The sequence below is a fragment of the Odontomachus brunneus genome, unplaced genomic scaffold (assembly GCF_010583005.1).
Source record: "Odontomachus brunneus isolate Ranch 3 - 2012 unplaced genomic scaffold, Obru_v1 Obru_scaffold_102, whole genome shotgun sequence".
In the NCBI taxonomy this organism is placed as follows: domain Eukaryota; kingdom Metazoa; phylum Arthropoda; class Insecta; order Hymenoptera; family Formicidae; genus Odontomachus; species Odontomachus brunneus.
The window spans coordinates 106,039-122,343 of record NW_022639552.1 but is presented as its reverse complement, the minus strand read 5'-3'; the positions used below and the strand labels follow the sequence as shown (position 1 = coordinate 122,343).

The window sequence follows — 16,305 nt, the reverse complement described above, 5'->3', positions numbered from 1 at the left end:
GAGAGAGAGAGAGAGAGAGAGAGAGAGAGAGAGAGAGAGAGAGAGAGAGAGAGAGAGAGAGAGAGCAAGTGAGCGAGCGAATCAACTCTAAGAGAAGCGGGAGAGGGCTGTTGGATGGCGAGATGGGGGTTAGGGCGGGGAGAAAGGAAAGTACCCGCGGCGCATAGAGAAGCCCACACGAGTCTGGCCGGATACTCACACTTCCGGTCCTACACATGGGCCGGGGCATTCTCTTTTGCTTCGTACGAGCGAGCGAGCGAGCGAGATTAGCGTGTGCGTATATATGCGCGTGCATACGTTGACGCCACTTGCGCGCACGCACTGATGGATGCACACCAAAAGACAATACCCGACGTCACAACAGCGACTTACGCTCTTCCTACGGCGCGATGACGAAGCCACGACAGCGTCAGCGGCAACGCCGACGTTGTGTTACAATGACATTACGCTGTCTACGTTCTACGTGCGTGCGTGTGTGTATGTGTATATGGGTGCATATGTATGCGCATATGTGTGCATATGTATTCGTAAGCTCGCGCGTAGTACCACCACGCCATGAATCTCTCCTCCTCGCTCTCCGTGTGATACTCTGCGTTCCCTTCCGAGGCGCAAAGTTACTTTCCTAAGATTCGCACTAATAGTCGAATAGTCGTTACTTGAAATTTCACAAGTTAGTCAGAAATAGTCAAATCTAAATTTAGAAACAGATGAGACTTCTTTTTAATAGAATTATAAATGTAATGTCATATATATCATACGACTTAACTGAAAAACCCAGATTTAGTTCCAGATTTAGTTCAAACAGTCTAATAGTCGTTATTTAAAACTTGCCCCACAAACCAGTCAGAAATAGTCACACATACCACAAGTCGCAAATAAATTAAATTTTAGAGACATATACTGGTTCTTCTCAGCAGAATCACAATTATAAATATGATTTCATGATTTGACTGAAAAATTTAGATCTAGTTTTAAGAACTGCATTAATATATAGTCATAATACTTAAAACTTGTATAACGAGATACCCGAATTTGAACTCAGAGTTAGATCTGAATTTTTATGTCATAACAGTCATATGTCATACGTGACACTGTATTAGTACTCTTAATTCCATTGAAAAAAGTTAGCTGGTAGACATAGATGGGATCCCAATTAAAAATTCGCGTTTTCGAACAGACACATAAATCCTACAAGATCGCCTCTTTTCGATCGATTAATCGCGATATACTGCGATAGTTTGGCTGTTCGCTTCAATCCTCTCGTTATCCTCTTGAAGAGTTCATCTCTTCACGGGAATATCTCGAAATCCTCGTCTTGATAGTGTAATCCTATTCCAACGCGAGAGATAGAATATCGAAAGCTAATTATGGGCTAGGGTACAAATTAACGACGCGAGCTTCCGTCCGGGATTGGGCGCCGCCGACGCCGCGCGAGTCACTCGATGAGACAAATTTAGACGACGGGAAAAAGTGGATGCGCGCGAAGGTTTACGCGACCTGTTTACAGAGAATCAGCCAGAGTGGTAAAAGTTCACGGCGCGCGTGTGGGGAGGTAGGGAGGTGCGACGTCGTGGGTGTCGAGTAAGCGGAGGGAGCGGGGTGCAGCAGCAATTCGAGAATCGGCGGCGACTTCCGGCGGTTCCGTTGACCCCGCTGCAAAAGTTCGTCGGTACCGCCGACTTGTGCGACGTAGAAGGAACGGACGTGCGTATTCGCGAAGACGAACGCGAGAGTTTCGCGATCCCCTCTCTCTCTCTTTCGAGAGAGGGAGAGAGCGCTTTTTCAACTCGAGCCGAGAATGGACCACACAGTTGAACTTCCATCGAACCGAAGCGTCACCACAATTTAAGTGAAAAAATATCTACATCTTTGGATTGTTTAATTCATCACGGCAGATTTCTCTCTTTCGAGATATTGTTTAAAATGTTTCTCACTGCAGTTTTTGTTCGTTGCCGCGGTCATTTTCACTGATGATTTTAGAGAAACGAGAAAATACGCGATCGATCGGACAAAATTGTAAGATACATCAGAAACTCGCCTTTTGCTCAACAATCAATAAATAGCGTTAAAATTAACATGACGTGCGGCCGGCCAACCTCTTCAACAATGTGATTTTGTCGTTTTAATCATGAAAATATTCTATATAAAAAATCGTATAAATTAAACTTCCCTCTTGTTCGAGGATAGTGGTTTGACAACAAACTATGTTGATTAAATTCGACTTCTTTTTTCAATAGAAAAAGTCACAACGTTGATTACCGAAATAATTAATATTGAAGGTTGATACAAGCTCTCTCTCTCTCTCTCTCTCTCTCTCTCTCTCTCTCTCTCTCTCCCTCCCTCCCTCCCTCCCTCCCTCTCCCCCTCCTTCCTTCTTCTCGTCTGGCCCCTCGATGTAATATTTGTGCAGGGTGGTGGATGAATGTTAGGAACTGCGAAGGGTGCCGACGTCGTGGAAACGTGACAACGAAGGCGGCGAAGGCGCGCGTGCGTACGCACCACGCTTTGTGCCTGGCGCTTTATGAATGCGAGTCGTCGTCGTGTGTGCGCGTGCATATAAATAAATACACATACATACATACATCCATCCATCCACCCACCCGCGCACGCGTACGTATATAAGGTGAGCCACCGAAATAGGTGGCCAACTTGAAGAGTACAATCTACTCATCAGAGCATAAAGAAAGAGATCATATGTTACATATGTTTCATAGATTTTACGTGGATTTTCAAAATCTTCCTTTTCGAACTTTTTATTTGTAACAAAAATTCGTAGATGCACCTCGCAACACCTCGCTGTAAAGGTGACGTCGGAACGATTGTTTCGCCTTGTCTAATAAAATCGCTCGAAGCTGTCTCCTTCTGCACAGTCACGCATGTTTTGCGTCAATCTCTTGTGGATTGTTGAAGGAGTTGAAACGGCGGAGTACTTTGTATTTTCTTCCCTTGAAGTAGAAATAATTTCGGAGTGCTGCCACGATGTATATTCAATCATTTGTATCTCCCAGCAGAAAGTGAGTGATAATAGTGCTTGTAACTCTTGCTTGTAAAACTTGCCAGGCACTTTTGGCCGTAGAGTTCGTCACGAACAACAACAGAAAATATATTATAACTCGAAGAAAATGGCGTTTCTTGTGTCCATATTTGCGCGATCTTGTCTCAGCCCTTCAGGCTGAGGAGTCGGCCACGCTTTTCTAATCTCGTCTGCTTCAGACTCACCCTGTATATGCGGTGCGCGAAGTGTGTGCGCGCGCGCTTGTCGTACTACGTACGTACGTACGTACAGCCTGCTGTACATTCATGCGGACGGCGGGCGTATTTGTCGCGTAGTCGCCGTAGTAAGCGCCTATACGCGAGCGACGAGAGGTGTGCGTGCGTGCGTGCATGCGCGATAAATGGAGAGCGCGATGAATGTACTCGGGGATATATCGTTGCTCCGCAGAAATCGTTAAAACGGAGCCGTCTTGCGCCTGCCCGCAAGCGTGCTGCGCCTCTTTGCACTTGGCCACGCGATATTCACGGTCGCGCGAACCCTTCGGGACTCTCGCGCAGAAAGATTCGTGTCACATCGCGTCGTCGCGAATGATACTCACCCGACCGATTGTGTGTTATACCGCCAGCAGGTACGATGCATCGTCGCAATTCACCGAACGTATCTTGCTAAACTTTGTTAAGCACTCTTTTAACATGTTTCTAAAGTACTTGCACTTTGTCCATAAGTGTGTGTAATTTTCAAAATTGACGCTAATTTGATGTTAATATAATTCAATTAACACTTGGTACAGGCAAACTAACATAATTACAATGACAGAATATGTTTCTTCAACTGTCATATTCGGTAAGATGCGTCCATGTTTAAAGAATATGCATTTGTATATGCATTTTGAATCAATCTCCGTTACGTATACTGAAAAAAATCTCTAAAAAATAAAAAATATTTATTTGGTGAGTATCAATTATATATATATATATATATATATATTTTTTTTTTTTTTTTTTTTTTTTTTCAAACAAGGAATTATATATTTTGTTAATATTCTAGCTTTCCGCAAAAGAGAGCAATTGTATATTCTATTTAGATAAAAGAATTTGGATTTAAATAAATATATCATTAATACATACAGATAATAAATATTTTTTTAGATATCTTTCTCTCAGTGTACATTCTGCACACTTTGCTTTAGGGCGTATTGTCCTTGTGTGTGTCTCCAGTTGCTAAAGCTCCGTTCACGTGATATCGCGTTTTTTCGGCGCTGCGTACGTAACACCCTTAAACGCCCTACGCGCATGCGCCTCGCGCAATAATAATTACGCTCATTGACATTTTTTCCGGTTCATTCATCAGGCCTGACCCGATGAGCCACACGGGTGTGCCGCCTGCCGCACCTCGTCGATATCACGTGCTTTATTAGAACACACATACACATATGGCGCGCACGACGTTTAACACGAACGCTTGCATTCCTTTCACAACGGACGTATAGATGTTTTCGATATTTTACACGGGACAAAAATAACTGCGCGCCAAGCGGCTCTAATTAACGACTCGGATTTGAACGTCCTGAAAAGAATCATGGCGTTTCGCTCGGCAGCGATACGACACTGAGAGAAAAAATGGTTAACCTCATCTGAAATTATTGTTATTTTCGAGCGCCAATCTATATCTTTTTACTCTTCTAACAATAAAATAATAGTAGCTGTGCACGATTATCATCACTATACTGTGTGAGAGAAAAAGTACCTATAAAATAAAAGAAAAATATCCGGTGAGTGCTAATAACATATTTATTCAAATTTTTTTTATCTAAATAGGGTTTATTTAATTACTTGTATGACAAGCTGCGATTTTAAGAGAATGTATTTTTACTCATTTTAAACAAAATTTTTCTTCAGTATAAAAATGTATGTATTAAGTCGAAAAAAAAAAATATATATATATATATATATATATATATATATATATTATTAGCACTCAATATAAATATTTATTTTTTAAATATTTGTTCTCTTTTTTTTTATTGTAATATTACAGTAATCAAATATATATGTTCTTTTTATTTTTTTAGTATTTTCTCTCACTGTATAACATTTACTGTAGTAACATTTACTGCAGAAATGAGTTTTCTGATTGTAACTCTTTTACTGTGCGACTATAGTGACAAATACCAAGTACTTTTTTCCCCAGTAGACGTGTGGCATTTTCGTAAACACGAAATCGATACGACGAGATTAATCGAGGAGACGGGAAAAAACGGACAAAGAGATTTATTTACTTGTCCGCCGAACGTGGGAAAAAACGCGGAGTGTTCGTTATCATTGAAATTTTTATGATATGCGATTAACCTTCGGGGGGAGGAGGGGAGAAGGAGCGGGTCTTGTGTATTTTACATACCTAATTATAGATTTCTTCAGATTGTAGTTTCCTCGTAATATTCCGCGTGTTTTGATATTATTCGAAAAATGTGCGTTTATAAAGCAATAATCTTGATTACAGATCGAGTTCTGATTCTGGGTCCGACTTTATGAGAATAAATGTATTAAAAAGATGTTATGTTTCAATGTGTGTGTGTGTGTATGTGAAAATTTGAAAGAGAATTTTATATATGTTTTAATTCATTTACAATTGCTGTATTATAAAATTACTCTCACAGACATTATTAATATTTGTGCCATTATTCCTTCTTCAAGACTACGATGATGTTTGTTGCTTACATTAGTATCGGGACAATTTCTTTCGACGTTTATTATCGAAATAAACTTTCTTAAATAAATAAAGGCTGCTCTAGCTTGAAATAATTCACAATTAGAACTGCTACTTTACCGAAATACTTAATCGGATATTCATATACCGGCTTTACGTCCGCTTCCGCTTCATTCCTCGCGTCTGATTATACGCCGCGCTTGTAAGCGACCCTCCGTCGCTGAAGTCACTTCACTTCACTTCACATCACTTCACTTCACTACACTTCACTTCACTTCACGAAGCATATATTCTACATAGCACGCACGCGTGTGCTCGCAAACTCACGTAACCGCTCACGCAAAGAAACACTCTCGTTCGTAGTGTCGGTTGGTCAGAAGAAGGTGCAGCGTGAAATGAACTATTGTTCCATCGTTCAGACGCTTTTACTTGAAATTGATCTAATTTTGCGCAGTAAATCTCAGTGCCGCCGACAGAAGAAAGTAATTCTTATCTGTCGTCGATAATAGAAGATGCGACAGGAATCTTTTTTGCCCCCTAACGAATCTATATTTCAAATATTTTTTCTTCCAATTGTAGAGACAACTGAATTGAATCAACTCAAAATGCAATTCGCACTGATCAATCTTCAACCTCGCGTTAGTACAATCGCAATCGTGTTTTCTCACCTCGCTTTTTTCTCACAACGTATATGTAGTGACAAAGAACGTCGATTTTATCGACTCAACTCAAATGCTCTATAAATTCGCGGAAATCCATTATTCATTCCTAATAACGTAAAACATCACATCATAACGTTACACATCATACGTTCATTAATGATGGGATAATGTAAACGCATCTTCATGAGCAATGGTACGCGTCTTTTTTTACGACTGACAGCCTTCGTATCGTACGTACAATAATTACGCTCAAGTAATTCGGCTCATTGACTCTTTTTTCATTCTACATCCTGCCACCGTTGTGGTCCATTCACCGATCCCGTCGACGAAATAACCTCCGAGTATCTATTCGCATTCTGCATTCTGCACGTGTGCGTGTGCGTGAGGTATATATGTGTGAAGGAAGCAGAGTGCAAAAGAGATCGTCACTCCGACGAAAGAAAGAACCATAGAACAGAGCACTAAAAATCGTAGAAACGAAGAGGGAGAAAAACTGTCCTCCTCTCATTTTTCTCGCGTGTCTTCCTTTCTCTTCCGCTCTCGCGCTATATGAATCTTACGTGAAGAATATTGTGCGAAGGGAGGCGAAAGATGCAAGAGAAGAGAATTTCCTGTTGTGAACGTCTTCAGACGCATCTGCCTCAGTTTCTGAAGCCCGATCCGCGCAGAAGCGCGAGTACTTCTTGTAGTGCCACTATGAAAAACACTGTACACCTAAATAAAAAATAGGTGCAAATCGCAGTTGCATCAACGAACATATGTGTGAGAAATGGTGACGTTAATTGATTATATACTGTATAGTCTTTTTCCTTGTAAATCGTACAATCACTTTGTTGTATAATCATATAAGAATAAAATACCCAATTATTGATCTCTCTTAGTCATTGGCACTCTAAAAGAGCCTGGTTTTTCTTGCGACTGGTGGCGGTTATTCACAGTTTTAGTCGTTCCTTTTTAGAATCATTGAGTGCAGGCATAAGAAGTTTAACCCTTTGAGGTTAACCCACTAACCTACGTATCGATCCCGTTCGACTATAATTTGTTTCTTCGCAAATTAATCTTAGAAGACGCTGCTGATGAAGAATTTTGCGATCCAAATAAAATTGATTGTCGAAAAATACGATTTTCTGAATATGTATATTTATGCTTGCACGCACACACACATACACACGCCCCAGTTGCAAAATTAAACAAATCTTTTTACCGTAATAAAGGGCACAAAAGCGCCAATCTTGTACTTTGAGATAACAACTATAGGAAAATGGAAAAAATACAATTTGCTTATTGCTTTCGCGAAATACTTAATACAATTTCGAGCGTCAACATTTTTGCTCTGCACACATGATCCTCTATATTGAGTTTTTCAAAGGAGGTGACTGTTTCGCGGGTTGCGACGGAGTATATAGCGCTATCTAGGACAAAACGATAGTATTATATCGACGGAATTTCGTTATTTTGCCGACATAAAAACTTTGGAGAGGACCCAACGTGAATGTACATAATTGTATACACTGGGTCTTAAAAGGTTAACTGAGATGCTGGTCGCATAAAGTTTTTTTTAAAGCGTAGTAACCGAGGGGATATCAATAATCGGATGTTTTACCGCGTAATCTGTTCGTAATCTGCGGCGTTCAGAAAAGTGGAACCGGCCGAAAAAAATATATATATCCAACGCGTTCCCGATATACTATATGGTTGATAATCTCAGCTTCGGCTTTCGTACATCTCCTTGATGACGACAGACTAGATAGCTTATCGTCTGACGTCTGCGAGTGCACATATCGGGCACAAGGTACGGCTATCTTTGTCACGTTCCCGTCGTTTTATTCTCTCTACCTCGGCGCGATCCTTCCTTCTTTCTCGCGGATCCCTCCTCGCGCATACTGTATATGCTTTACGGTCGTTCACACGGGTACGAGCGATGGAATGCACCGGCGTCGTCGCAGTACACGCGCTCGCGCGCGCGCAGGTTCGTGTCGAGGAACCGTTAATGAATCTTGCAGCTCTCTTAGACCGCCCGTGCATTGTCGGACATCGCGAACGGTGCAAAAGGGAAGGAGCGATATGACGGAAGACACGGTGATTGGTACGGAACGAGGTTAGATCCTCTTCCGCGGCAGCACCAGGAGAAAAGAGCGCGAAGCTCGTTGTGTTTACGAGCGGAATGCCGCGTGTCTGCGCCGTCAACATGAATCGTGCGTGTACATAGTTTGCTTCAACTTCTTATTATCGCCCTCCTCGAAATTTCCGGCGAAATTTCAAAATTTGTGATAGCGTGACGGGCTGAGATCGTCGTTCTCTTTTTTTCTTACTTTTACCTTTGAAAACTTAGTATTTGGAACATCTACTCATGACTCTCAATGTGCATCACTAGTATTGCAAACTAGATGTCCATTGTTTATTTCTCTAAAAACGCTCTCCGCTTTCTCTCCTCAACCAATTCTCTCGCGTGCAGTCGCTTTGAAACACACATTATTATTGCAAACGCGATAAAATGCGTGTTTCGTTGAGCGTCGAGCGTAGACGCTCGTTAAATATCGAAATTGCGTGCAACTGTTGGTTGATTCTTATTTCCGTTTTTTTTTTCGTGAACTTGATATAATTCTCTTACGAGCCTTTCTGCTACGAAAAAGAGAAAAAGAAGGGAGAAAGAGGTGTATCAGTGCCAGCAGACCCAAAGCACGCCGATACCGGCGGTCTTGAGAAAGAGAAGACGCGAGAAAAAGAGAAAGAGAGAAACAGCCGCCACCAGGCCGGTACGCAGTTGCAGCTCTGTTTGGCGGCAGTCCGCTTCTGAGAACTAACGGGTTTGCTTCTTTCCCTTGCAGCCCCCCCTGCCCACCACTCGCGGCAACGCATCGCATACTCTTCGCCGTCCGTTCGTCCGTCCGTCCATAAGTCCGTACACCCGTACGTCCGCGCGCCGTACCCTCTTCTCTCCCCCTACTCTCCCTCCCTCCCTCCCTTCTCTCTCTCTCTCTCTCTCTCTCTCTCTCTCTCTCTCTCTCTCTCTCTCTCTCACAACTTGCATCGCGCCTGCGTTTGCGCTGCCGCTTGCGCGCGGGCGAGTGAGCGAGCGAACGAACGAACGAGCGCGCGCGCACCGCGCTGGTTTACCGCGTCGTGCGCAGTAGCGATCGCGCATCTGGCGTCTGCGCGCTAGTGCGAGCGTGACGCACTAGTGATCACTCTTAGTGTGGCGCGAGCCGTCGTGCGGTTCGGTGGTGTTGTTGTTGCTCCGTACACGGCGTCGTCGGAACACGAGAGACGCGCGGTTTCTTTTTCTTTTTTTTCCTCGGTCGCGTTCGGCCATACGGAACGCGCACGTGTGTGTGTCAGTGTCCGCACAGACGTTTAATACACGGTGCGATCGTGATGGAGCAATTATCGGGCCGCTCTTATTATAGGCCTGTATCGCACCGCGATCAACGGCAGATATATTAAGTGTTCAGGTTAGTTTTGAGGGCTCACTATAGATGGCCGTAGCTACAAAGCACCTACTAGAGATATTTTGAAAGTTGGTATGTCATTTCAAAGCTTGGACATTTCTACAAATAATTTGACAAATGTCATGCGCATTCACAAACACAACCAAAAATGCAACGTATTAAAAAACATTTTCGTCACTTATTGCTTTACTGTTTTGATTTGAAGAAAACAGCTGCCGAAGCTCACCGATGCATCTCAGAAACTTATTTTGTCTGCTCCATCAGTTAAAACATGTGAGTACTGGTTTTGACGATTCAAAAGTGGTAATTTTCATTTGAAAGACAAAGAAACGTTCAGGTCAGCTAAAATAGTTCGAAGATACCGAATTACAGGCATTGTTGAATGAAAACTCAATTTAAACGCTTCGAGAATTAGCTGAAGCATTAAAAGCTGGTAAATCAACCATTTCTGATCGTTTATACGCAATGGAAAAAATTAAAGAAGAAGGCGAATGGGTCTCAAATAAATTATCTAAATTGGCTATTCAAAATCGTTTAACCGTTTGCACTTCATTGCTTTCTCGTCATAAAAAAGTAGTTGTATTAAATTGTAACTGACGATGAAAAAGGGATCTACCATGATTTACTATAATTCTAAATATAAAAAATCGTGAGTAAATCTAAGCCAATCATCACTCGAAAACACAACATCCACGGAAGGTTTTATTGTGCATTTGGTGGGATATGAAAAGCGTCGGGTGTATTATGAGGTACTGAAACCGAATCAAACAGTCACTGCTGAGCGTTACCAACAATTAATCAATTTGAATTGTGCTTTGAACCAGAAACGTCCAATAATAGCAATAAAGAAAACGCAAAGTGATTTTGTTGCACGACAATGCTCGACTATACGTTGCAAAAGCAATTATAGAAACGTTATCGACACTTCAGTAGGAAGTCTTACCACATGCCGCGTATTCACCAGATTATGCACCTTCAGATTATCACTTATTTCGATCGATGCATCTTGCTGACCAGCACTTCAAAACGTATGAAAAAATGGAAAAATGGCTCGATGAATGGATTGTTTCGAAGGACGAACATTTTTTTTATCGCAAAATTCCCTTATTGCCAGAAAAGTGGGAAAAAGTTACAGCTAGCGATGGAAAATATTTTGAATAAAATATAATTTAACGTCTTTCTAAAGAAAACTTTTTTTGCAAAAAAATCCCTCAAAACCAACCGGAACACCTAATGTATATTCAGTGGATAGTACAGAGAGCAGAGACACGAATTATTGCACAGTGGAGACGTGCGGGAAGCGGCACGGGCAGCGCGTGGTATGAAAAAATGAGTCGAAAAGAGAAAGAAAGAAAGAGAGAGAATAGATCTGTATTTTTTCCACGGCGCACACTGCAGTACAACACTTTCGATGTCGATGAGAACGCATCGCGCTGGACAAGAGAGAAGGCGTCAGCATTCTGCGAGAGGAGAGGCCCACACGAAACCGCACATGAAATGGAAGCGCACGAGTGCGAAACGCCACGGAAAACTCTCACGGAAGTCGTTTCTCAGGCTCGGTCTCCCACGTATTTATCAGCCGAGCGCTAACGATCGGATATCGTGACGCGGGCGCCATGCGGGTGACGAAACTACGGCGCGCGTTCGCCCATTCGCTACGCCGCGGTGGTACGTCCGTCCATCCGTCTGTCTGTCTGTCTGTCTGTCCATCCATCCGTTTGTCCGTTGGCCCGTGTGGCTCCTCGAAAATGCGTACGTTTACGTGACACGTCGTATGCGTGCTCGGCGGCGGGGTGACGTTGTTCCTGGCCTCGTGGGAGGAAATCCGCTCTCGTTCATCGCTGTAACCTATATAAATCGAATGGGCATGGATCAGAGGCCGTCAAAAGTTGGAAGCAGAGAGAAAGAGAGGGAAAGAGAGATGGAGAAGCTTTCCTCGAAAAACACGAAAAACGTCAACGAAAAGTAACGGAACAAAAAGAGGGGCGCCCTTTGACGTGTGACGTGGTTTTTTCGCCGATAGTCGCGGACTGTTTCTTCTGCCATTTGAGGTACTAATGGCCCCCGTAATGCAATCACGCTATACTACGGTACGCCATAGTGCCGCGGAGACTTCCGGCCCGCCACAGGAAGCGAGACACACGTGTTCGGGCGTGTGTGTTCCCATAATACGATCGCACTCCCTCCCTTTCCTCCGTCCCTGCCTGTGCCTCCCTTCCTCGTCCTTTTTCCCTGCCGGCTCCTACTCTACAATACGTTTTGCATTCGACGGTCCTCTCAGGAAAAAAAAACGGACGCACCGTTCGCTCGCTCGCTCGCTCGCTCGCTCGCTCGCACGCCCGTCCGTCCGTCCGTCGCAACACGCACGAAGAAAAGTGAAACGGAACCACGAGCGAGGAAAAACCGGCACTAGAAAGATAACATCGATACGAACACGTACGTAACGTTTCTCATTAACTTCGCACGCTTCTAATTGCCTCTTTAACCATATTCTTTTCTGAGAATACAAGAAGAGAGAGAGAGAAATAGTGAGGAGAGAGGGGGGGAATGACTTATACGTACAATCAAAAGTGTGAGAGCTAATAAGTAGCTTTGTTAAAAAAAAAATCGTTCAAGTGCCACACTTGGACATGAGGGAGGATGAATAAAAGATATATTTGATTTTCCTATAATTTTAACGTCACGGCACGCACGTTTCCCGCAATCGTGGGAAATTGATTGTTCTCGTGTCGTTTTCCTAAAACACATTTTTCCCTACATCGGATTTGCAACATTCGTGCTCATTGCTGGCGTGCTTCACTCGAACGATGGAAGCACAATTTTTCTGTACGGCCATGTTATGAATGAATCTGTAATATTACATTCATATTTCTGTCCATGTGAAAGAAGCTTCTGTCTTTATTCGTGTCGGATTACGTACCGGTTAATTGAACGAAATACATTTTTTTCCGTACGGCTGTGTTATGAATGAGTTTACGACGTTACATTCATATTTCCCGATGTGTGCGGTGCTGCGTCTGCCATGCAGAGGTTCTCAGCCGCGATTGTTTCTTCAGTTGTTCGATTTTCAATAATCTCCCAGTCGCGAAAAATTGACAGCACGCTAATTTCATTTTAAAACACGCATCAGGATTCTACGAAATCCGTTCAGAATTATAGAAATTCTTAAAACTACGGGCTTTCTTCTGACATGCTAGAATATGAGTTATAACTTGGACATTTTGTTGCCCAGTACCAGTTATGCAATATCAGTAAGATGTATCATATCAAGGAAGATGATCAACCAAATGATCTCGATGTGTTAATAAGCTATTTTTCGCACAAAATTACATAAAAATGTATGAATATGACTTAGAGCGCTTTTTAAATATCTAGATTTCTTTTTCTCTTTTTATTGTAATATTTTCTTTAGAGAAAATTTTGTAAAACGGCATACAAAATATATCTAATTTTTATTTATCGTGAATTTAAAAAGAAATGCAAGTTTCCAGTAACGAAATTGTAAATGTGACGGCATGAAAATGTTGGAGTGACGTAAATTATATTGCTATCTCGGTGCATTCGCAAGCGGGAATCCACGCTCGTGTAATCTTAAGGCTCGTTTACAATAGTTGAAGTAAGCTTGGCATAAAAGTTGGGGTAACAAATAAAAATAATTTATTTCTCTTATACAAGAAAAGTGTGATACTTCTCCGGCGTGAGAACGCATAGAGACGTAAATGAAATAAATTATTTTTATTTTATACTCCAACTTGTACCAAACTTACTTCGCGACGATTGTAGACGAGCCTTTAGTCGCGTTTGTAAGCGCGCGCACGTCGACTCGGTCAATGTATCCTCTTGTAGCGCTCATCACATTCCTAAATATCATTGTCGTGCATTTTTTCGCGTTCGGCCCGCGTGAATCCTACTCACCCCTTACGTCCCCCTTCTCCTTCCCTCTCTGTCTCTGTCGTTTTTGCGTGAGAATTGAAACCGGTATAATTTTGGCGAGTTTGAGATTCCGGCTGTGCGAACGTGCACAAAAACAATCGCCACGTTCATTCGCAACGATACACGTGGTAGGGCCCGTTTTTTCCCCCTCGTATCCGTGGCATTAGAAATGAAACTGTGCGACTGGAAACTCGTGACCGGAAGCTATACACCGAGAATTATATCGATTCCGCTCTATAAGAATAAAATAATAACTATCTCGTGCCGAGATGGAAAACCGAGCCATATGTGTATGATGTGAGTCAGGTTTCACCGACACTTTTTTTCTTCCAACATTTCTTTTCCTACTTTCATCTTATTTACGACATTTTCTCTCTCCTGCTCCTTTTTCGTAGAATCGTCGCGCGGTTCATCGTTTAGAGCACACATCGCACACTATTCATCGACGTCATGCAAATGCACTCCTTCCCCCTCTTTCTGCGTTTTACTTCTCGGTGCGCTTTAAATTCTACTTAATTTCCGTAATTGGTAACGAGTCGCGCGCGCGCGACACTCGCCGGCGAGTAGGAGCTGCGAACGTTAGACTCGCAGCGCGCGCGCTGAGCCCTTTGTTTTCTATAGTCCCGTCTCTTTTTCACGGGAGGCCCTCTCGTTACCGCTCGGCCGACGGCCGCTCGTTCTCTCGCCTTCGTTCTCGCAAAGCTCGGCTGAGCGCGCGCTGAGATATTCTCTAGATATTCTCATGTGTATGTTAGTATTATGGTTAGATGGTGGGCCGATCTCTCGCCGCCGCGCGAGTCGTGAATGCGTGTGCCGTAGGAGGCTGAGTTAAGGACAGGTACCGGTGGTGGTATGCCGTCTTCGGGCCGACCGCCTACGAGTTTCGACCTCCGCGTGTTTCGTGCCTCTCCCCGATGAAATCCAAACACTTGTGATTCGTGCCGCGCGAGAGAGCCACGCCGCTCCGAACGTCTTTGTGAATAACAAGAACGCGGGGGAGAGGCGTTGCTCGCCGCATTTATCGAAATGTAGCGAAATTAGAAAGTAATGAGGATCTAAGTCAACGCGTTTTTTACTGTGATCCCTATTGGTGGAGCCACATTTCTTCGTCACCCAGTAAGTGTGTGATAAAAATTAAGCTACTGACTTTGTGTGAATTATTATACTATTTTGCGTAACGTATATGAAACGTGCCACGAATGGTAAAGAGAGAAACGTTACTCAACAACACAGCATTAAGCACAATGTAAAAAAACAGCTATGTCAATACAGTGCAGTTTCATTTACGATTTGGAATTTATCTCGTGGCACAGAAAAAAGTAACGCTATTTTCTCTCTACGATAAACGTTTCACACATCGTTACACTTTCTGAAGTAATTTGAAACTGAAAAACTGGACCCTAAGGGATATAAAAAATGGTGGGTGTACAGAAAAGTGAACCGCGCTGTCGGGTAAGTTTTACTTTGTAAACTGTATTTCAAACATTTTTGCGCATTTTCTCTGTTCGTCACGGCCCATTTTATTTATTTCGCAACTCATAGTTTTTGCAAAACCCTGCTCTAGGATATACAGTCGTGCGCTAAAAAAATCCAGTCTTGTCGATAAGCTTTAACCGCTAGATGTTATCGAACTTTAGTCTCTTTGGTATGATCATTGGCAGAAGTCGACAGACGTCAAGCGTTTACATTACAAGATCCTAAGGCCTGTATTGATGATCGTTACTTGAAACTTGGCTCAAGCGAGATGCACAGATTTGAATCTAAAGTTAGGTGTAAATTTTTAGTTGAACTGTGAAATTACCAATATGTCACATGTATCATGTATTTCAATTGAAAAACTCAGATCCAACTTTAAATTCAGATGTGAGTACCTTACATGAGACAAGCTGCAAGTAAAACGACTATAAATATGAACCTTAGAGTTAGATGTAAGCTTTTCACTTAAATCGCAGGTCGAACTCTACATTCAGATTCTAGTGTCTCACATGAGATCTAAAAAAGTATGAATCTGAAGTGGATAATTCAACGACGATCAAGTATTAGATGTTAGAGAATAGTGATACATTAGGCACGCGATTAGGTGTGTGCCGATTTGTTTGATTATTCGCTTGAATAACTCGATATATTCACAAATTTGCAAGCGGAAACAATCGTATTAGCGCGAAATATCGTGTCGATACAGCGCATCGGGACTGAATTAGCAAGAAATAAAGAATATCGCATTTTGTAGCCGCACACATATCATTTCGGGGCCACGGTCCGAGTCTTGTTTACGTCGCTGTACAGAAGGGCCTCCGGGGCCCGAGGCGAAGGGGTCTGGGCAGCGTGAGAGCGGGCGCCTTCGCTGTGGAGCATTTAGCACTGTGGGCGCTCCTCACTGCCTCTCCTTTCCTCTTCGTCTCTCATCTCTTTGCTCTTTTCACCCTTCTCTGGCTCTCTTTCTCGCTCTTTCTCCCTCCTTCACCCCCTACCTTTCTTCATCCATCTCTCTGTCGCGCATCGCTGCTATCGGCACCTCTCTCTCTCCTCTCTCTCTCTCTCTCTCTCTCTCTCTCTCTCT

At 42.9% G+C, this 16,305-nt stretch overlaps 1 protein-coding gene across 10 annotated transcripts in view; it reads left to right on the top strand.

Annotated features, from left to right (window-relative positions):
• The window catches only part of LOC116848923 (serine/threonine-protein phosphatase 4 regulatory subunit 1-like), a 183,521-nt gene that overhangs the window by 132,167 nt on the left and 35,049 nt on the right, over positions 1-16,305 (top strand). The window contains exons 1-2 of one of the 10 annotated variants that reach the window (XM_032825529.1): positions 9,553-9,815; positions 10,018-12,248. The exons of 8 other annotated variants lie outside the window; for them this stretch is intronic. The gene's annotated coding sequence lies outside the window, so the exon portion shown is untranslated. One more of the 10 variants, XM_032825528.1, reaches the window with a different exon arrangement.